The sequence below is a fragment of the Hylobates moloch genome, unplaced genomic scaffold (genome assembly GCF_009828535.3).
Source record: "Hylobates moloch isolate HMO894 unplaced genomic scaffold, HMol_V3 SCAFFOLD_1, whole genome shotgun sequence".
Lineage (NCBI taxonomy): Eukaryota > Metazoa > Chordata > Mammalia > Primates > Hylobatidae > Hylobates > Hylobates moloch.
The window spans coordinates 47,062,712-47,085,398 of NW_026652276.1; the positions used below are offsets into that span (position 1 = coordinate 47,062,712).

The 22,687-nt window shown below is 34.7% G+C and overlaps 1 long non-coding RNA gene across 5 annotated transcripts in view; it reads right to left on the reverse strand.

Moving 5' to 3' along the window:
- Nucleotides 1-361: 361 nt before the first annotated feature.
- The window catches only part of LOC131383676 (uncharacterized), a 47,091-nt gene continuing 24,765 nt past the window's right edge, over nt 362-22,687 (reverse strand). For 2 of the 5 annotated variants that reach the window (XR_009213870.1, XR_009213872.1), the window contains exons 2-6: nt 12,335-12,399; nt 10,843-10,963; nt 7,734-7,875; nt 1,875-1,934; nt 362-511 (exon numbers count right to left, since the gene is read on the reverse strand). This is a non-coding gene — a long non-coding RNA (uncharacterized LOC131383676). The remainder of the gene's footprint in view (nt 512-1,874; nt 1,935-7,733; nt 7,876-10,842; nt 10,964-12,334; nt 12,400-22,687) is intronic. The other 3 variants (XR_009213867.1, XR_009213871.1, XR_009213874.1) reach the window with 3 other exon arrangements.

The window sequence follows — 22,687 nt, forward strand, 5'->3', positions numbered from 1 at the left end:
TATAATAAGATTAATAGAATTCTTTTGATTTTGACTTCTTATCTTTGCATCTTTCTAGTATAGGGAGGGCATCGTTCACATGGGAATTTCTTCCTCTTTTAAAAACAGTATGAAGGTCAAAGTGATCTTTTTGCTCCTGCTGTTATTTCTAAATGCTTTTAACTCAAATAGTTAATACAGAAGAGTGATATATTTTTAACTCCTTTATTTCCCTGTCTGAAACTTCCTAAATGTTTCACACATTAAAACCTGACTTGGTGGCTATGGAGAAAAGAATTGGGTTAGTGGCTCAGTACCAAGAGATCTGCAAAGGGAGAAAAAAATATAAATGGAAACAAGCAGAAAAGAACTCACTTAAGTATATATTCCAGTATCTTATTTAATCAGTTTCTTAGTAATGAGAATACTTTAGTCCAGTTAAGAAGGTGTGTCTCATTTTAGGAGGTGAGGTTGTCGAAGTGGACTTCCATCTAAGTTATGTCTTTATATGATGTGAGAACAAGAGGTATTTCTAAGGCAAACAAAAGAAAACAAAAATTAATGGTTGGAAAAATTGTAAATCCATCCAGTTTTTAAATCTGGGGTAATCAGTTCAAAAAATTTCTAAACATTGGGTTTGAAGTATCTTTAGTTTGGATGTCTTTAAGTCATGCCTGAGTGTTCCATAGGGCAATAGGCTTGAAGATTGTTCATATATAAGCTGTTGTGATTTTTCTGAAGTCTATATGGAGTTGTCCAACTTTAGTTTTCAAGGCTACAAAAAAGTGAAATTTTAGCTTTTAGTAATTTCTGGTCAGAAATATGAGAGAAAAAACTGGGTGTGGTGGCATATGCCAGTAGTCCCATACCCAAGAGGCAGAAGTGGGAGGATCACTTGAGCCCAGGAGTTTGAGATCAGCCTGGCCAACATAGCCAGACCCCATCTAAAAAAAGAGAAAGAATGAAAAACAAGGTGAAAGAAAAATTAGAAATGCTAATTATTGATGAAATGCACAAAATGGCAGGAGCTAGTTTACAAAGAGGAAAAATTTCATGTGGTACAGTTCAACATTCCATCTGGATACGTTATAGTTTTTATTGAAATAGAAGTTTCTCCCCACAATTATCTCCATTTTTAGAAAGAATAATTCAAATAAGACTAATTGATTTGCCAAATAAGGCAAGTTTTATAAAATGTGGAAAAATTTTTGACATAAGTGCAGCAAGAATAGTGATTGACCATATAGGCCTTTGAAAATCAGCTTTGCTGAAACTTTTAATAAGGAATTTTAAATTACAATATTAAAAGCCTCTTGGAAATAGGAAGCCAAGCCAAGGACTTGTCATCAAACTTATTCTTGGTGACTGAGACTTGGGTGAATTCGTGTGTGTGTGTGTGTGTGTGTGTGTGTGTGTGTGTTTTGAGATGTAGTCTCATTCTGTCACCAGGCTGGAGTGTGGTGGCATGATCTTGGCTCACTGCAACCTGTACCTCCTGGATTCAAGTGATTCCCCTGCTTCAGCCTTCTGAGTAGCTGGGACTACAGATGCACGCCACCACGCCTGGCTAATTTTTTTTTTTTTTTAAATTTTAGTAGAGATGGGGTTTCACCATGCTGGCCAGGATGGTCTCGATCTCCTGACCTCGTGATCCACCCATCTCGGCCTCCCAAAGAGCTGGGATTACAGGCGTGATCCACCGCGCCTGGCCTAATTCCTCTCTTGAAACCCCCCAAATATTTTTAGGTCTCTGGGCCTGCCAGGAAGTGATATTCCTTACTCACCTGTAAGACCAGGAACTGTTTAAGTCAGATAGCAGACCAGTTTTCCCAAGGGCTTTATAAACATTCGCCTCATACAGTAAAACTTAGTTTCTTAAAGCTGTCTTATCATACCTGAAAATATGACATTTCAGTCAAAGCCATGGTAATATAACCAGCGTTTCCAATTGTATCCTGTTGCAAAGAGAACAAATTCTTATTGAACCCATGTTCACAAACATACTGCCATGAAAATTAAGAGTCATTAAGAGTTTCTAAATTCTGGAGGGACTGGGTAGAGAGAAAAAGATAAATGTTTCAAGTCTGTTTACAAAGGTACATCAACCAAACTACTGTAAGCTATAGATAGTTAAAATAGAAAAAAGTATCCTGAAACCTAGGAAACAAAATATTAAAGAATCAGCAATGTTTCAGGCAAAAAATCATTTAAAAAACCTCATCAGTTTGTGTAGCCCCATGTAATGAATTCTTGTTTTGATTATCTTGGGCTAGCAATTTTATGAATCCATTAGTTTCTTCATTACAAGTCTTGACATTCTTACCCAGTCCAATGGCATGATCTATTTTGTCTGTTTGTTTGCTTTTGTTTTTTTGAGACAGTCTCACTCTGTCACCTGGGCTGGAATGCAGTGGTGCGATCTTGGCTTAGTGCAACCTCTGTCTCCTAGGTTCAAACGATTCTCCTGCCTCAGCCTCCTGAGTTGCTGGGGTTACAGGCACTTGCCACTACGCCCAGCTAATGTTTTGTATTTTTAGCAGAGATGAGGGTTCACCATTTTGGCCAGGCTGGTCTCGAACTCCTGACCTCGTGATTCATCTGCCTTGGCCTCCCAAAGTGCTGGGATTACAGGCGTGAGCCACCGTGCCTGGCCAATATGATCTTAAGGTTATTAGAAACCTGTAGTCTGGAGGAATTTTTGGAGTCTTTTCCATAAATATTCTTTAAGATGAAACACTATTGGAATGTAGTTGATCACTGACAAGGAAATTTGGTTATTTTTTGTGGCATACAACACTTTGACATAGTAACCAAAATTGTGATATATACAATCATATGAGGACGTATCAGATATCTAGGAATTTCATGTAGTTTCTGGAACACATATTAATAACATATCCATACAAATATAACTCAAAGAAGGTTACACAACAATTTTTGGACAATGCTTCCTGTATAATTTAACACATCAAATAAGCCTAATTTGTTTAGTATCACTTTTTTTTTAATAAGGAGAGAGAGCAGATCTTTTGAGATCTTTCACAAACCCCTCTGGTAAACCCAAACGTTAGTTTCAGGTTAAAAAGACTTAATTTAGAATTTAGATGTGAAAAGTTTGTGTAAAAATGTCAAAAGGTTTAAAATGTTAAAATAGAATCACAGATCATCATGAAATAATACTGCTATGGATTGAATGTGCCCCATAGTTCATGTACAATAGTGTTGACTGGTGGGAACCTTTAGAGGTAATTAAGTCACATGGCTTCTCCCCGATGAATAGATTGTTTTTGCAAAAGTAGGTTCATTATAATGGGAATGATATTCTTTTTTTTTTTTTTTTTCTGACGGAGTCTTGCTCTGTCAACCAGACTGGAGTGCAATGGCACTATCTTGGCTCACTGTAACCTTCGCCTTCTGGGCTCAAGCGATTCTCCTGCCTCAGCCTCCTGAGGACCCAGGATTACAGTTGCATACTACCACTCCTGGCTAATTTTTGTATTTTTAGTGGAGATGGGGTTTCACCATGTTGGCCAGGCAGGTCTCGAAGTCCTGACCTCGTGATCCGCCCGCCTCAGCCTCCCAAAGTGCTGGGATTACAGGCATGAGCCACTGTACCCGGCCTGGGGTGACATTCTTATAAAAGATGATTTCGGCCCCCTTCCCTCACTGATATACACTCTATTGCCATGTAATGCTTTCCACCATATTACAAAATAGCAAAAAGGCCCTCACCAGGTGCAATGCTTGATCTTGAACTGCTTAGCCTTCAGAAATGTGACCTAAGTAAAATTCTATTGTTTATAAATAACCCAGTCTGTGGTATTCTGTTACAGCAGCACAAAATGAACTAAGACAAATACCAAAGTGACAAAAAATTTCAGAAGTAAATACAGAAAAGTTGTATAGTTGTAAATACATAGCTTACCTCTTTTAATATTGAGAAAACATAGTTTTCTTAAGTAATTAAAGACCAAATAAGGACAATACAAAGCACGGGAAATTATTTTAACAAAACATAAAATCTTTGTTTTCTAAAAAAATTACTTAAAAGGTAAAGAAAAATATTTTTACAATCTCTTATAAAGAATAGATCAATACTCCAAGAAAAAATTGTCCTTTTAATAGAGGAGACCAAATTCTAGTTTTGCTTCAGTTTAATCATATTAAGGCTCATTTTTAAAACCTTCTAATAAGTTTATCTAGTACAGTTATCTTGATTATATAAGATTCTCTCCTCTGTTCTCTTTCCAACTTTTTAGATCCACTAACTTTTATTCTTTATTTATCAATTTATTCTGAAACAGCACCTGAATAACTTCCAAATTAAAACAAAATTACTCTTTTTTGACCAAAATACATCTTTTATATGTCATAGTGAGAGGTGAAGCCAGCTGGGCTTCTAGGTCGGGTGGGGACTTGGAGAAGTTTTGTATCTAGCTAAAGGATTGTAAATGCACCAATCAATACTCTGTCTAGCTAAAGGATTGTAAACACACCAATTAGCACTCTAAAAACGCACCAATCAGCACTCTGTAAAATGGACCAATCAGTACTCTATAAAATGGACCAATCAGCACTCTGCAAAATTGACCAATCAGCAGGATGTAGGTGGGGCCAAATAAGGGAATGAAAGCTGGCCACCCGAGCCAACAGTGGCAACTTGCTTGGGTCCCTTTCAAGCTGTGGGAATTGTGTTCTTTCGCTCTTCACAATAAATTTTGCCGCTGCTCATTCTTTTAGTGCGCACTACCTTTAAGAGCTGTAACACTCAGTGCAAAGGTCTGCAGCTTCACTCCTGAAGCCAGCAAGACTACGAAGCCACTGGGAGGAACAAACAACTCCAGGTGGAAAGAATAACTCCAGCCGCCCCACCTTTAAGCGCTGTAACACTCACTGCGAAGGTCTACAGCTTCACTCCTGAAGTAGTCAGCGAGACCATGAACCCATGGGGAGGAACAAACAACTCTGGATGTGCCACCTTTAAAAGCTGTAACTTCTAACTCACTGCGAAGGCCTGCGGCTTCACTCCTGAAGTCAGCGAGACCACGAACCCACCAGAAGGAAGAAACTCCAGACACATCTGAACATCTGAAGGAACAAACTCTGGACACACCATCCTTAACTGTAACGCTTACTGTGAGGGTCCGCAGCTTGATACCTGAAGTCAGCGAGACCAAGAACCCACCGGAAGGAACCAGTTCTGGACACAATGATTGTTTTTTGAAAACTATATAAAATAATTTTATTTTTCTTGTGCACTTTGTATACAGAGTTGATTCCACTAATATTTCTAGTAGTTTTAATTGCACATATTAACTAGAATTCTTTAATCTTAGTGACTTCAATTTCTAGTAAAAACTAGAAAATTAGAAAGTAAGCAGTTCTGAGCTGTCTGTTACAGATTTGTGAATACATTATTATATAATTTCTTTTTTATTTCTTTCGTTTTTTTTTTTGTTGTTTTTTTTTTTTTTTTTTTTTTTAGAAATGGAGCCTTGCTTTGTTGCTCAGGCTGGTCTCACACCCCTGGGCTGAAGTCATTCTCTTGCCTTGGCCTTCCAAAGTGCTAAGATTACAGGTGTAAACCACCATGCCTGATCTCCTTCTTAATTTTAAAAAATATTGGGAGGCTGAGGCGGGCAGATCACAAGGTCAAGTGATCGAGACCATCCTGGCCAACATGGGGAAACCCGGTAACTACTAAAAATACAAAAATTAGCTGGGTGTGGTGGCGTGTATCTGTAGTCCCAGCTACTCGGGAGGCTGAGGCAGGAGAATTGCTTGAACCTGAGAGGCAGAGGTTGCAGTGAGCCGAGATTGCGCCACTGCACTCCAGCCTGGTGACAGAGCAAGACTTCCTCTCAAAAAAAAAAAAAAAGTATACGTATGTGTATATGTATATCTCCTCATGGCACAACTTTTCTATATCACACAGGACATTTTTAGTAACAGATCCAAACAAGTTTTGTTCTTTGGCAGTAAGAAGCCAAAGTATGTAGATTAAATTTATGTTTAGCAATTAATATTTCAACATTGTGTTTTATTTGAAGGTAATTTAGATATTCAACAAATATCTATCACTTAATTTAACAGTACAACTTTAAGGTTTTAAGTTACCAAAAAGATTTTGAATTTTTAAGAAGACATATCTTGTAAAACATAATCACTTTAAAATTTTATTTATAAATGTTTATCCCACTTATGTTTATTAATTAGTTTTAATAATTATGGGTCAATTGTTCCTGAAAACTTTGTGAGACACTAAACAAAACTAGTCATTATCTTAAATTATTTTAGCCTGCAGATAAATCAGGCAAGTATTTTAAAAATCACAGAAGCAAGGAACGTAAAAGTCAAAACATATGGCTTTTTAAAACTGTTTTTGGCTGGGTATGGTAGCTCACACCTGTAATTCCAGCACTCTGGGAGGCCGAGGTGGGTGGATCACCTGAGGTCAGGAGTTTGAGACCGGCCTTGCCAACATGGTGAAACCCCGTCTCTATTAAAAATACAAAAATTAGCCGGGCATGGTGGCGGGTGCCTGTAATCACAGCTACTTGGGAGTCTGAGAGAGGAGAATCACTTGAACCTGAGAGGCGGAGGTTGCAGTGAGCCGAGATCGTGCCATTGCACTCCAGTCTGGGCGACAGAGTAAGACTCTGTCTCCAGAAACAAAACAAAACAAAACTTTTTTTTATTGATATGTTTGACATACATCAATAAATTTATTCATTTTACATGTTATTCTCAGGTTGAATTTATACTCTTACAATCTTAAATATACATAAACTTTTCGATTAGTAAATTCAGGTAGAAGTTGTATGTCTGCATTATATTTAATGTTGATAACTTTGAAGACGTGCCTGTTTCAATTAAACCAACTACTTAAACTAGATTTTTTATTTACCAAAGATTATCCTAGATTATGTGAACTTGAAAAACTTTTAGGTTACTTCCTAGTTTTCTGAAAAAATGGTTAATTTCTATAAGTGCTTATTTTCTTCTTTTAAGTCAAATCTTCCTATAGGTACCGATGAGAGTGCTCTAAAAAAAACAAAAAACAAACATCAAAACTTGTAGATGCAAAAGTCCAAATCTCCAAAAGTATACCTACTTTGTGACTCAAACCCAATAAGCCCTTTTTATGGCTGGAAACCAATAAGCGTTTTCTGGCTTAACCACGGATGCCAGAAATGTATCCCCAGGGGTGCAAAAGATGCTGTTCCCCTCAAGATTCAAAGGCTCTCTTAATGATAGCCTCAGAAACTGAGTACCTTCACTGTTAACAAGGCAATGGGGTTGAGACAATTAAGACAAACACCAAGGATTGCTGGTATGGTCAGGCAAAAAGACATTGTGTTTTGGGCTGTAGTCTGCTGGCAAGCCACCTAATGCAAGCTCGTACCCCCCCAAGTGGTAGAAACCAGAGAGAATATATTCACTGGTCACGAAGCCCAGCTCTCAAGATGAAAGGAGCACTTCTAGTATGTGTTTCCTCCTTATAACAAATCACATGACAAGACAGAGACAAAAGAACAAGGACTATTCCTGGAAGGCTGTAGGTAAATAATCTGTGAGTACCCAGAACCAAATTCACTAGAGAGTCCACATTTCAAAGAATCAATTCTTATAAATGTTTTTCTCCTGCCAATCCAAATTTGGAAAAGAATGAACAAAGAAACATTTTATACTTTCCTCTCAACTGGCCACTATAGAAGAGATCCAGGAGAGCTGATGCTGGTAAGAATTCCTACCTTCTGCAGACTTGTCAGCCTTCTCAGGATCCCATCTGCAGGCTCCAAAGCAGGGGGATATACCAGCCTTTTAGGGTCCTATCCGGGTTGCCACAAAACGCAGGAGTGGAAAAGTTCCACCTTCATTCTCTTAGGGTCTCAGCTAGGTTTGGGAATTAAAACGTCATAACATAGATTAACAGGAGAAAAGCATAGTACAAGTTTTACATGGCATGGGAGCCCTCATAAAAAAATGAAAACCCAAAAAAGAAGACTCAGTTACTTACATACTAATTGGACATGGAGTAGTAAGTTGTGAAAAAGCAACTAGATTGTGGAGATACTTGTAAGATAAGAGTTATTTTTCACAAAGTCTATTAAAAATTCTCTGTTTCAATTTATTGTCCTTGAGGATAAGTATGTTGCATCTTTCTAGTATAGGAGGGCATCTTTCATACGGGGATTTCATCATCTGCTTTTAAGAGACAGCACAAAGGTCAGATTGATTCTTTTGCACTTGATTTTTTTAAGTGCCTTTAACCTAAATACTTAATATGGTAGAGTGATATATTTTAAACTCTTTCAATGGCAAACTAGTTAAATCACCTGCCACAGCAATTGGCACTGTCAGTTTCACTTAGATGACAAACTTCTCGAAGTCTAGGACTCGTATATAATTCTGTATGTCCTACACACCTATTACTGTGCCAATAAATAATGGCTCCTCAATAAATATTTATAGAACGAATGAACATGTTAGGTGACAAAAATAAGATGGTAAGTGGCAAATCATGGTGTTGTTTTTCTTTTAAAAGGTAACCTATCTGATGAAAGATACATATTTTAAGCATGATTACATTTAGTACAAGGGAGCTTCATGGGGGAAACTGCTAAATGTGCACCTATATATGTTTCCTTTTTTTTTTTTTTTAAAAAAATAAAGTTATAATTAGGCATTTGCCCACCAGCTGGAGACTGTTTCCAAGCTCTCTCTTTACTGCAATATGGTTATGTGACTAAGTTATTTTCAGTGTAACTGGAGCAGAAATAACCTATGTTACTTTTGGGACTGTGTTTTAAAGCACTGGAGGTACACAACCACACTTACCTTCTTGTTAGCTGGACATGGATATAACTGAAGCCCAGCTTTGACAATGCAGGTAAGAACCATAACCACGAGATGGAAGAGAAACGTGATAAAAGTCACTTGGATGATGAATGACTGAAGAGAATGGAGCAACTGCCTGCCAATCTTGGAACGGAATTTGAATGAGAAATAGGAAACTACTTCTTCTACTCAATTTTGGGTTTCCTCCTTATAGCAACTTAACTTTTAAAATTGTAGTATAAGTAGGAAAAGGTAAACAAATGAAAAGCTCTAAATTATGATGTTTTGGTTGATAAGGAGATCTGATTCATTTGCAAGTTTAAGAGTAACACTGGAGAAAAAGGCTTAAAAGGATGCATTTATGATTTTATTTTTTAGTCTTCTTTTAAGTTATTTAAATATTTAAAGTACCATGTCTATTTTAGAAATTGTTTTACATTTAACTCTAATTAACAATAAATCTCAAAGAGATACAAAGTTTTATTATCTGCTCATTACATTTAAGATACTTTCATCATCTTTAAAAATGATGTTGTATTTACAGTAGTGAATTTATACCCGATAGATTGTAAGTTCCCAAAAGAGTTTAAAGACAGTAGTTTTTATTGCATAAGATTTTCCCTTACTTTGTCTACTCTTTAACGTTTGAATAAGTCTTCTCTTTTAAGTATGCATGCTCTTGAACTTATGATGAGGTTAAAATGTCCTGATGAACCCATTGTAAGTTGAAAATATTGTAAGTCAAAAATGCATTTAATACACCTAGCCTACCAAACACCATAGCTTAGCCTAGCTTACCTTAAACGTGCTGAGGAGCACTTACATTAGCCTACAGTTGGGCAAAATCATCTGGCAACACAGTCCACTGTAGACTATCAGTTGTTAACACTAGTGATTTTGTGGTTGACTGGGAGCTATGGCTGGCTGCTGCTGTCCAGCATTGTGATAGATTATCATACTGCATATTGCTAGCCCCAGAAAAGATCAAAATTCTAATTAGAAGCACGATTTCCACTGAATGTGTTATTGCCTTTGCACCACTGTATAATCAAAAAATCCTGTCTGACCATTATAAGTTGGAGATCATCTGTATATGAATTCTATTGCTTTTGTGCTAGAAAATTCATTGCATTACCATTTCAATGAAAATTTTTCTCTTTTGGCTATGCTCAACTTACATTTAAATATTTTTAGTCAGACTTTCAGGGGAGCATTTTGTTTTCTTTATCCAAATTCTTCTTCATGCTACACTTGCACTTAGGTCAGATTTGAACTGAGAAGATTTTCCTTTTCCTTTTCTTTTCTTTCTTTCTTTCTTTCTTTCTTTCTTTCTTTCTTTCTTTCTTTCTTTCTTTCTTTCTTTCTTTCTTTCTTCTTTCTTTCTTTTTTTTTTTTTCACTCCATCGCCCAGGTTGGAGTGCAATGACATGGTCATGGCTCACTACAGCCTCCACGTGGCCTCACCTCCTCCCAACCCATAGGGCTCAAGAGATCCTCTCACCTCAGCCTCCAGGGTAGCTGGGACCACAGGCATGTGCCAACATCCCCAGCTATTTTTTTTTTTTGTATTTTTTGTGGAGGCAGGGTATCACCATGTTGCCCAGGCTAGATATCTAAAATGTAAGAAACATGGACCACATCATTTCATAGATGGTTGCTATGGGAAACAAATGTTTGAGGTGTGGCTAAGTTTTAGTTTTAGGCAAAAAATAAATTATAGTAGTTTCTTATAAATAAATAGGAAATAATTTCTAGGTTAAATACTCATTTTATATATCCTCATAGAATTGTGTATAAACTTGTAGCATCTGTCAAAAATACCATTTTACCTTTCATTGGTCTGATTATTTGAGTAATGTCTTCCTTCCTCTTCCAACTCTGTTCAGGAAGACACTGTACCTGTTTTTGGTATTGCCCTAAATCCAGTTCCTAGCACAGTATCTGACTTTATAAGTTTGCAATTAATATTTGAAAGTTAAAGAAGCACATGAAATTGATTAAAGCTGTACTATCAATGCATACCTGGTATAAAAAATTGATGCTATACTTTTCTCACACCAGAAAACTTTTTTCCTTTCTTTTAATTTATTTTGAAATATGTAAATTCCAGTTAGACGCAGTAGAAGCACAATAAAACATTTACCTATATACATAAAAATGATTATATTATTTAGATACCTAGATGTGTAATTTAATATAAAATATCAAGATTAAAAATACAAAATTTGCACAGTAATTCTATATAAGGAAAGAATAAAGAATACAGTGGTGAAAGCAAGATTTATGGTATATTAGAATGCTTAAATTGACAAAATATTTTTATATTTTAAAAGTATTATTAAATATAATAAAATATGGAATATAGTATTAAAGATGAAGAATTACGTACTGTCCAGTGTTATCTAGGATTCGAAGAAATCAGAGCTCTATATTGTTTTTCTGAGTAATGTATATATCTTATATTTGGTCATATATAAGTCTCAAAAATGTGCATATAATAATAAGCATTTTAAATCTTAGGAATTTATTTTAATAAAACGATACTTACTTGTAAAATGGAAACAATTTAAATATTCAAGAATATAAATAATTCTTCGATGAAAAATAACTAACTCAAAGTACATTTTAAACTTTTTTATCCAAATAGGTAACAAGCAATATGAAATAATTAGATATGGCAATTTATAATTCCAATTTATTCAGGTTAATCACTATAATTTCTTGTGGATACTAACTGGTGGATTTCATTGGTGCTGTTTGTTGGTATACCATCTTGGTAGCTTTGAATTAGAATAATATTGACTCACTTTAAAACAAGAACAATAATGATTTACTCTTTCCATTTTATATGGCCCTTTCAGGAAGAACAAGTTCATAGGCTGATAGAAACAGAAAATAGAAGAAATGCTAAATGACGAGTTAATGGGTGCAGCACACCAACATGGCACATGTATGCATATGTAACAAACCTGCATGTTGTGCACATGTATCCTAAAACTTAAAGTATAATAATAATAATAATAATAATAATAATAATAATAATAATAATAAAAGAATAAAATAAACTCTGTAACCATAAAAAAAAAGATGTGCCATACTGACTGAGAAAAAAAAAAGAAAATAGAAGAAATGGTCCTATTTGAAAAGAGAGAAGGTAGAGGCATATTTTGCTGCATAATTCATTTTAATAACAGGATTACAAACTAAAGGAAATAATTATTAGATCATATTACTAAAAGTCTTAGTTTTCCACTGAAATAACTGAAATAACTTTAGGTGGGTCTTGTAAAAAACAGTGCTATGTGTTACTACAGATTTGGAAATGCGACTGGAAAATCATATTTGGAATAATAAGACTGAAGACAGCAGAGGTCAAGTGTTAACTAGATTTGCAAGGGTCCACAAAGACCTCAGATCTGGATGGGTGTCTGTATTAGTTCATTTTCTCACTGCTATAAAGATACTACACCTGAGACTGGGTAATTTATGAAGGAAAGAGGTTTGATTGACTCACGGTTCCATATGGCTTGGGAGGCCTCAGGAAACTTACAGTCATGGTGGAAGGGGAAGCAGGCACATCTTGCATGGTGGCAGTTGAGAGGGAAGAGAAAGTTAAGAGAGAAGAGCCCCTTATGAAACCATCAGATCTCATGAGAACTCACTCACTATCATTAGAACAGCATGGGAGAAACCACCCCCATGATCCAATCACCTCCCTTCCTCAATACCTGGTGATTACAGATCTCTCCCTTGACACATGGGGATTACAATTCAAGATGAGTTTTGGGAGGGGACACAGAGCCAATCCACATCAGTGTCATTCTTTGGAAAGATTTTATTTTTTTAATTGAAGGTCACTCAATTTTCCAGGTAACTCATTTCAAGAATTTACCATTATTTAATTATATTTACAAATAAAACAATTTAAATATGTTTAACTCAACTCCACAAATAAACAGATCATTCAAAATAAGCCTTATCTTTATTTGGAGATGGGAAGAAATAATTGCCCTCCATTAAAAAAAAGTGTGTTCTTTTTTTTCTCAAACTTGAAACTACTTTAACTTTTGTTTTGATAAGGTATACATTATGAAGTTTTTTTTTTTTTTAGCTTAAACTAGTTTTCTTTTATTTTTTTACTTATGAAAGGGACCATTTAATTTTTTAGGACAAATTTTATTTTTTTAAACATTCAAATACAAGATCATATATTGCATTTATATATTGCTTTAGAAGTAGAAGGCCCCCACTGAGCCTTATAACCTTAGGTATGCTAGAAAATTCTGTACCCATCAGAGAAATACAATAGTGTCCTTAAGAGATCACATTATAATCATTGAGTCTGTATCATGCAGAATAATAATCATTTATATAATTTGTGAGAGAGCACAGCCTTGAGTCTTTTAAAATAATTTCCTATCTTTCTTCACCAACTTTTCTTCTAGAGTCAATTAGTACTTTTGCTTGACGGGATTAATGAGGGAAATTTTTTTCTAAAATTCTTCAACTGGTTTGGCCGCTAACATGACATTCTGCCTTTTAAAATTAATTTATTATTATTTTTAAAATTCATGGTTTGTTTGCTGTGCAGTCAGATATAGAGTTTTTATCTGCTAAGTAATACTGAACATGAAAGATTTTGTTAGAGCAAAGGTCAAAGTGGCTCGGCAAATGTTATCTTCAAGTTGTATCTACAATTTTCTGTGTTTCAACTTTCATTTTTTAAGAATATGTTACTGTCTGTGTAAAACACATTACGAAGGCATTAAAATGCATTGCAAAGAATTCACACTTTACAGAAAAAAAAAATTTCTCCATCCAGAAATAACAATTGAGTTCACATTAAGCAATTATAATTTTAGATTTTTTTCATGCATTATAACAAAAAATGCTGGATAGAAATAATAGTTTTATAAAAAATGAGATTTTATTGTTAACCAAATACTGTTTAACAATAAAATGTTTTAATTTTAATTTTACTTGAATTTAGCACATGAAAAAGAAACATACAAACTAAAGGAGTAGGTGAGCTTGTTTTCCATCATATGGATTATTAGTTTCTAAAAGATCTATTTTTAAGTTAAGAAAAAAGATTATAAAAGACATTAAGAATGAATTACCGTCTTGTCAAATTTTATACCATTGATATATTTTTGAAATGGGATCGTCTCATTTGTTTAGTTTTAGTTTTATATTCATATATAGTCAGTGTTATTTTTCTTGAATTCTTTAATGTCTGGGAATGTCTATGTTCTAGGGGGACAATTTAGCTGGGTCTAAAATTCTTGGCTCATATTTTAATCACCACAGAAATTTGTGAACATTTTTGTTGTATTATTTTTTGGACTTATACGTTATTTGTAGTATTCTGAGCCCAGCTTAATTTTTTACTCTTAAGTGACTCTTTATTTTCTTCCTACTTCAATGTCTCAGGAAATATTTCTTGTTATAGAAATTCAGTATGACTGAAAAGATCTTTTAAAAATCCCTGCTGATTATTTTACATTAGTTTTTCCTTCCATATACTGCCATATGCTTCTATTGGAAGATTTACATTTTTCTTTATTTAAGGAAAAAGTTTTATAATTATGTATTTAAATGCTTTTTCTGCTATGAGTTCAATATTGCAGGAAGGCTAAATATTTTTTATTGAATCATCATTGTCTCTGTCACTCAGTTGATGATCATTTTTCTAGTTTTTTTGGGTCTCTCTGTCATTTTCCTCTTCATTTACTATGAACAGATACTTTCAATTTTATTGTATGCCATTTACTTAACTGACTTGTACTCAAACAGCCTACCAGATTAACTGATAGTCTATATATACCCAGTTTGCTTCATAGTTGTTTTGAAATTTTTGTTCATCATTAGATATTTTATCAATGATTTAAAAAGTGAAGAACTAATCTGTAGACTCATGCCAGAAAAAAATCTATAACCCTATATTAACATATAGGTAAGTAAATGCACATTTGTATGTGTTAAAATAAAGAATTTTAATGTATGTATGTAATAAACTATTCCCACACTCCTGAAAAACATCAAATTAAACTGTGTGTATCCTTAATGAATTTTCTTCTTTAATTCAATATTATGTTTATGGGATTCCTTCATATTGGTGAATGTAGGTAAAGTTTCTTTTCATTGTTTTATAGTGTTCCATTGAAACACAGTTTATCTATTAGCTTCTTGTTCCTTCAGCAAGCTTGTTTTGTGTATTCTCTTCAGTTCTCCTGAGTCACAATTTATTGGTGCTTATGTGATTTTTCTTCCCCATCTGTTTTTCTCCTTGCCTGGAGATACCAAAGTGAGGATCTCTGTTTATCTTGCTCTACTAAGAACATGTGGTGATAGAGAGGACTTTTAATGTTTGATAGCTTTTCTTTGCTTTTCTGCAGAGTAAAAACCGATATTCAATCTATTTTTCTCCAATGAATGTAAGAAAGGAGTATGGGTATTATATTAATCAGGATTCTTAAACTTTTCTTGATTTATTTTCTTTCCTTAGTACCAATTTAGGGTTGGTAAGGTGGGAACAGAGTTAGGAGTAGACTTGTATATTCAGTCTGTGTCATAAAGTTTGCCCATTTTTTTTAACCACGGATACCTTATATTTGCTGTTTTATCTTTGTAAAATGAACAATGAACTTCATTACGTTGTGAGAGGAGATTCTGAATCCAGTTTTATTTTGCCCCCTGTAGGAGGATATTTTCCCTTGAATATTTCTTATTATGTGACAAATTCCCGATTACCTTTGTTACTACTTGTGTTAGTCCATTTTGCATTGCTAAATACCCTGAGGCTAGGTAATTTATAAAGAAAAGTTTATTTGGCTTACAATTTTGTAGGCTGTACAAGAAGCATGACATCAGCATCTGCTTCTCGTGAGGCCTCAGAAAGTGTATGGCTCATAGAAGAACACTAAGGGGAGCCAGTGGATCAGATGACAAGAGAGGGAGCAAGTGAGAGGGGAGGAGGTGCCGGGGGCTCTTTTTAACAGTCCAATCTCATGGTATGTAACAGGGTGAAAACTCACTCAGCACCACCAGATGACACCAAACCATTCATGAGGGATCTGCCCCCATGACCCAAATGCCTCCCACCAGGCCCCACCTCCAATGCTGGAGATCATTTTTCAACATGAGATTTGGAGGGGACAAATATTCAAACCATATTACAACATATATTTGAAGCCCATATTTTTGTTATTTATTTAATGATGATCTAAACATTAAATTAACTATCGGAGTGTTCCTGTGAACCTTCTGTTATTAGCCATAGCGGAAAAGAGCCATAATCATATAATCTTTTAGTTAAGAACATATCTTTAAAACTTCCAAATGACAGTTTTCACCATATTTATTAACCTCAATTTAAGATTCACGCTCTATCTAAATGTTTTGCAATAAGAACCCATAATAATAGTTATTCAGTGCTTGCTATGTGTCTGGAAAAGTGCTTTGTTGGTTTTTTGCCTCATTTTAATTAATTCTCATATAAATTTTAAGGACAACCCCTAATGTAAATATTAGAAAACTGAAGTTTAGAGAGAGCAGAGAAGTGACTGTCCTATGTGACTTGAAATCAAGTCTGGCTACTTAGATTGAGCTCATGACTATGCTGTGTCATCTCTTTCAGATTCAACTTCAAAGATTAGCCACTTAATAAGTTTGATTTTTATGCAAGTCAAGCAGTATGAAGTATTTTAGAGTGAAGAATTATCATCATTACTTTGGATTTTCTTCGTGGGATGTTAAGTAGTAAATGGCCCAGATCTTGCCTTCACTGATGCATTTACAATAGTCATTTCCTATGATACTGAGTCACTTTCCTTGGTTGGGAGGCCCCACTCTGAATTTCATCCTGGCTTCCCACTGCCTCCCTGTCTAGTAGAGACTAAGAGTTTTTTGAATTTTTTCTTCTGCTAAGTGTCTTCTTTATTCTCTGTTCCCATTACCTGGCCCTGCCAATCTCAATTTCAAGAAAGAAATTTTCTTTCTGTGTTTCCTTTCTCTCTAATTCCACAGTGGTGACCTTCAGACTGTCTCTTGTGCCATATTGATTTTACTGAAAACTCTAAGAAATAACAAATGAAGCCTAGTGTTCTGTGTTTTTCCTACCAATGTCCCAGCTTTTATAGCCTCCACTGTGATTGCTTAAACCTTATCTCTGTATCTTTAGGTATGGGCAATCATTGAATCAAATATTTCATTGTCATGTAGTAAGATTCTCCATGTTCTTTCCTGGATGGTATGATGCCAATTTAATTCTGTCCTACTTTCTGTATGCATCCAATTCCACATTTTAGTGCCTATACTTAACAGGCCTCTCCCTTTAAATATATAATTTGGTAATACTCAAGGTTTTTAATTTTAAGTGATAAAAACAACTCTGCCTAATTTAAGCAAAAAGGGAGTTTGTTAAAGAAGACTATGTAGCTCACAGAATCTCCAGAAGGGCTCGATTGTCATTCCACTGAACTGATCTCATGAAGACACTATTGCTGACATATGTCTCAAGATATCAGTATTGTCTCTGAAAACTCAATTTCACTATCCAGTTTCTATTGCTCCCATCACCAGAATAAATTATGCATCTTACAAGCTTTGGTTTGAAAATCTGTGGTGATTATATTTGGGGCGGGGGCGAATGTTTTGGTATGTTACCTCTCAAAAGTATTCTGTTCTCTTTAGTACGTATATCCTATAAAATGGGAGCCAGAAGATAAAGCTACATGAGAATTATTTCAAGTGTTTGTCTACATGTCAATAACGTCATGGAGATGCATCATATAGATAACTTGAGATTACTTGTTTCTTAAATCCACTTGCATCCTTCGTGGACCTTCAGTGTCAAACAAAGAAGGAGGTTTCTGCCAGAAAATAGCTCCACTTGATGAGAATTTGTTAATATTGTAGAAAGATAATATTATTCTTTTATTCTCACCTACATATAAGATACCAAGGTAAATTTATCCTTCCTTTATTATCCATTTATAGGTTTATGTTCCATCAACAATCATTTCCTCATGTTACTATTTTATTTTCAACCAGACTTTCCTCTGTAGGTAATATTAGCAGATTCAGAAGGAGGACTGACCTATATAACCGGCCAGCAATGTGAGTCTGACCAGCACTTTCCCCTTCGTTCATTTCTAGTCATATGGAGTAGTGTTGCATAAGTAAAAACTTATAATGACTATCTTGTCCACTGAGTAGGAAAGAGATAGTAATTGTTAATCTCAGATTAGGCATGGAAAGAGAAACTACTTAATAATTGATCCTTACTTTGGAACTCATAAATATAATTCAGGTCCTGGCACTACAGAATCAATCAAGGAAAAAGAAAAACATTTAGAAATAGATAAAAAGTTTCAATCAATTTCTATGCCTTCCCCATATTTTTCCCTATATTCCAATGTTACTTCAACTATCTATCCAATAATAATTCCACTTTCATGTATATTAAATATAACAAACATTCGATTTTGCAATTCATTCCTTCAGTGTATTATCATCCTTCAATTTAGTAAACACATTTAAAAAATTGTGACAAAAAGCACAAAACATGAGAAAACCCTCAAAAATTTTAAGTGTACAATAGGGTATTATTAATGACAAGCACCATGTTGTACAGTAGATCTCTAAAAGTTTTTTATCTTGCAAAACTGAAACTGTGTAGCTGCTGAGCAGCAACTTTTCATTTTTCAAACTGTGTAGCTGTTGAGCAGCAACTTTTCATTTTTCGCTCCTCCTAGCCCATGGCAACTACCCTTCTACTTTCTGCTTCTGTGAGTTTGACCACTATAGATACTTCATATAAGAGGACTCGCACAGTCATTTGTCCTTTGTGACTGAATATTTCACTTAGCATAGTATTCTTAAGGCTCATTTATGCTATCATATGTGATAACGGTTTCTTTGTTGCTAAAGCTGAATAAAATTTTATTGTGTGTATATACCACATTTTATTTATCCATTCATCTGTTGATTGATACTTATTGATTTCTTCCACATCTTGGCTATTATGAGTAATGCTACAATGAACATGAGAGTGCAAATAAATCTTTGAGATCCTGATTCCAATCTTTTTGAATAAATACCCAGAAATGAGATTGCTAGTTCATGTGGTATTTCTATTTATAAATTGTTGAGGAAGCTTCATACTGTTTTCCATAGCTGTTATGCCATTTCACATCCCCAACAGTGCACAAGGATTCCAATTTCTCCCTTTCCACGCCAACACTTATTATTATTTTTATTGAAAATGCCCATTGTAATGTGTGAAATGATACCTCATTGTGGCTTGTATTTGCATTTCCTTGATGATTAGTGATGTTGAGCATCTTTTCATATGCCTCTTGTCCATTTGTATGTCTTCTTTGGAGAAATGTCTGTCTATTCAAGACCTTTGCTCATTTTTTTAATTGGGTTATTTGGCTTTTTGCTATTAAATTAGGAGTTTCTTATATATTGGGTTTTATTCTCTTATCAGATAAGGGGTTTACAACTATGTTTTCCTATCCCATAGGTTGCTTTTCCACTTTGTTGCTTGTTTCCTTTGCTGTGCAGAAGCTCTTCAGTTTGAGGTGGTCTTAAGTTTGGGACTACACTACAAACGCCTATGCTTTTGGTGTCATAGCCAGGAAATTATTGCCAAGACCAGTGTCATAAAGCTTGTATTCTATATTTTCTTTCAGGAGTGTCATAGTTTCAAGTCTTATGTTTAAATCTTTCATTTTGATTTGATTTTTCTCTATAGTGCAAGATAAGCGTCCAGTTTCATTCTTTTGCATGCGTACATCCAGTTCCCCCAACACCAGTATCCTTGAGTTATCCTTTCCTTGTATGTATTCGTGGCATTTTTGTGGAAGATTGGTTGACTGCATTAGTGTGGGTTCATTTCTGGGCTCTCTATTCTGTTCTATTGTTCTAGATGACCCTTTTATGCCAGGAACACCCTGTTTAGTAACTGTGTTTTGTAATAGGTTTTGAAGTCAGAAACCGTGATGCCTCAAGGTTTGCTCTTCTTTCCTACAATTATTTTGGCTATTCAGGGTTCTTTCTGGTTCCACATGGAATTTAGAATTCTTTCTTCTATTTTTCTAAAAATGCCATTGGGATTTTGGTAAGGATTGCATTGAACCTGTGTATTTCTTTGGTTAGTACAGACACTGTAACAGTATTCAGTCTTCTGATCATTGAACATGGATGTCTTTTCATTCGTGTCTACTTTTATCAATATTTTATAGTTATTTTATTTTTAATTGACACACAATAGCTGTACATATTTTGGGGATACATGTGATAATTTTATACATTCATATAATTTGTTAAAATCAAATCAGTGTAATTGCAATATCTATCACATTAAATAATTGTCCTTGTAGTTTCCAGTATAGAAGTATTTTACTTACTTTGTTAAGTTTACTCCCAAGTATTTTATTCTTTTTGGTGATATTGTAAATTGTGTTTTTTTTCTCAATTTCCTTTTTGGATTTTTGTTGTTGGTTTATAGAAATACAACTGATTTTTGTATCCTGTCAATTTTCTAAATTCATTTATTAGTTCTAACAATCTTCTTTTGTGTGCGGAATCTTTAGGGTTTTCTACATGTAAGATCATATTATCTGTAAACAGAGGTAATTTTCTTTCTTTCTTATGTGGATGCCTTTTATTTCCTTTTCTTGCCTAATTGCTCTGGCTAGGAATACCAGCACTATGTTGAATAGAAGTGGTGAGAGTGGGTATTTTTGCCTTGTTTCTGACCTTACAAAAAAACTTTCAGTTTCTCACCATTGATTATGATGTTAGCTATGGACTTTCATATATGATTTTTATTATGTTGAGTTGGTATCCTTCTATTCCTAATTTGTTGAGTTACCTTTGTTGTAAAAGGTATTGACTTTTGTTAATTGTTTTTTCTGCATGTATTGAGATGATCATGTGATTTTTTGTCCTTTGTTCTGTTAATGTGGTGTATCACATTCATTAATTTGCATATATTCAACCATCTTTGCATTCCAGGGATAAATTTTTTGTCTTAATTTATGATTTTTTAAATGTGCAATTGAATTCAATTTGATAGCATTTTGTTGAAAATTTTTGCATCTATATTCATCAGGAATATTGGTTTATACTTTTTATTTTCTTCTAATATTTTCATCTGGCTTTGGTCTCAGAGTAATCTCTACCTCATAAAATGAGTTAGAAAACTTTACCTCCTCTTCAACTTTTTTGGAATAGTTTGAGGACAATAATGTTAGTTCCTTAAATATTGGGTAGAATTCACCACTAAGACATTTTGGACCTGGGCTTTTCTTTGTTGGGAGGTTTTTGATTACTGATTCAATATTCTTACTAGCTAGAAGTCTGTTCACATTTTCTCTTTTTTCATGCTACAGTCTTAGTAGGATGTATATGTAAATGGAAAAGGAATTTTTCCATTTCTTCTAGGTTATCTAATTCTTTGGCATCTAATTGTGCATAGTAGTCTCCTATGACTAATTTTATATTTCTGTGGCATAAGCTGTAACATCTCCTCTTTCATTTCTGATTTTATTTGTTTGAGTCTTCTCTATTTTTTTTAGTCTAGCTAAAGGTTTGTCAATGTTGTTGATCTTTTAGAAATCAACTCCTCATTTCATTGATTTTTTTCTATTGTTTTCCATTCTCTCTATTTCTTTTGTAACTAATCAAATTGAATTACATATATATTTTGAAGGCCTCTAATAATGTTACAGGCATTGATTTGTTAATTATTTTTGCTCTAAACGATATTATTTCCTTTCTTATGCTTACTCTGGACTTTGTTCTTTCTGAGGTGTAATGTTAAGTTGGTTTTTGAGATCATTCTTATTTTATTTTTATTTTTGAGAAAGGGTCTCACTCTTTCTCTGAGGCTAGAGTGCAGTGGCGTGATCATTGCTGATCATTGCTCACTACAGCCTTGACCTACTGGGCTCAATGATCTTCTCACCTCAGTCTCCTGAGTAGCTGGGGCTACAGGTGCATGCTACCACACCCGGCTAATTTTTGTATTTCTTGTAGAGATGAGGTCTTGCTATGTTGCCTATGCTGGTCTCGAACTCCTTGGGTTCAAGATGTCTGCTTGCCTCAGCCTCCCAAAGTGTTGAGATTACAGGTGTGAGCCACTGCATCCAGCCAAGATCTTTCTTACTTTTATTTTTTATTTCCATAGGTTTTGGGGGAACAAGTGGTGTTTGGTTACATGAATATGTTCTTTAGTGGTGATTTCTGATATTTTGGTGGACCTAGCTCCCTAGTAGTATACAGGGTACCCAATTTGTAGTCTTTTATCCTTCACCCCCCCTTCCATGCTTTCATCTGAGTCTCCAAAGTCTATTGCGTTATTCTTATGCCTTTGCATTCTCATAGCTTAACTCCCACTTGTAAGTGAGAACATATGATGTTTGGTTTTCCATTCCTAAGTTACTTCATTTAGAGTAATGGTCTCCAATTCCATTCAGGTTGCTGTAAATGCCATTATTTTGTTCGTTTTTATGTCTGAGTAGTATTCCATGGTATACAGATACCACAATTTCTTTATCCACTCTTTGACTGATGGGCTTTTGGGTTGGTTCTATATTTTTTCAATTGTGAATTGTGCTGCTGTAAACATTGTGTGCAATGTGTGTGCAAATATCTTTTTTTGTATAATGACTTCTTTTCATCTGGGTAGATATCCAGTAGTCAGATTGATGGATCAAAGGATAGTTCTACTTTTAGATTTTTTCTTTTTAAAAAAATATTTTTTATTTCAGTAGGTTTTTAGGGAGCAGATGGTGGTTGGCTCATGTGAGTTGGCTTCCTTTCTCAGGAGGGAGGCTCATGGTCTGGGGCAAGT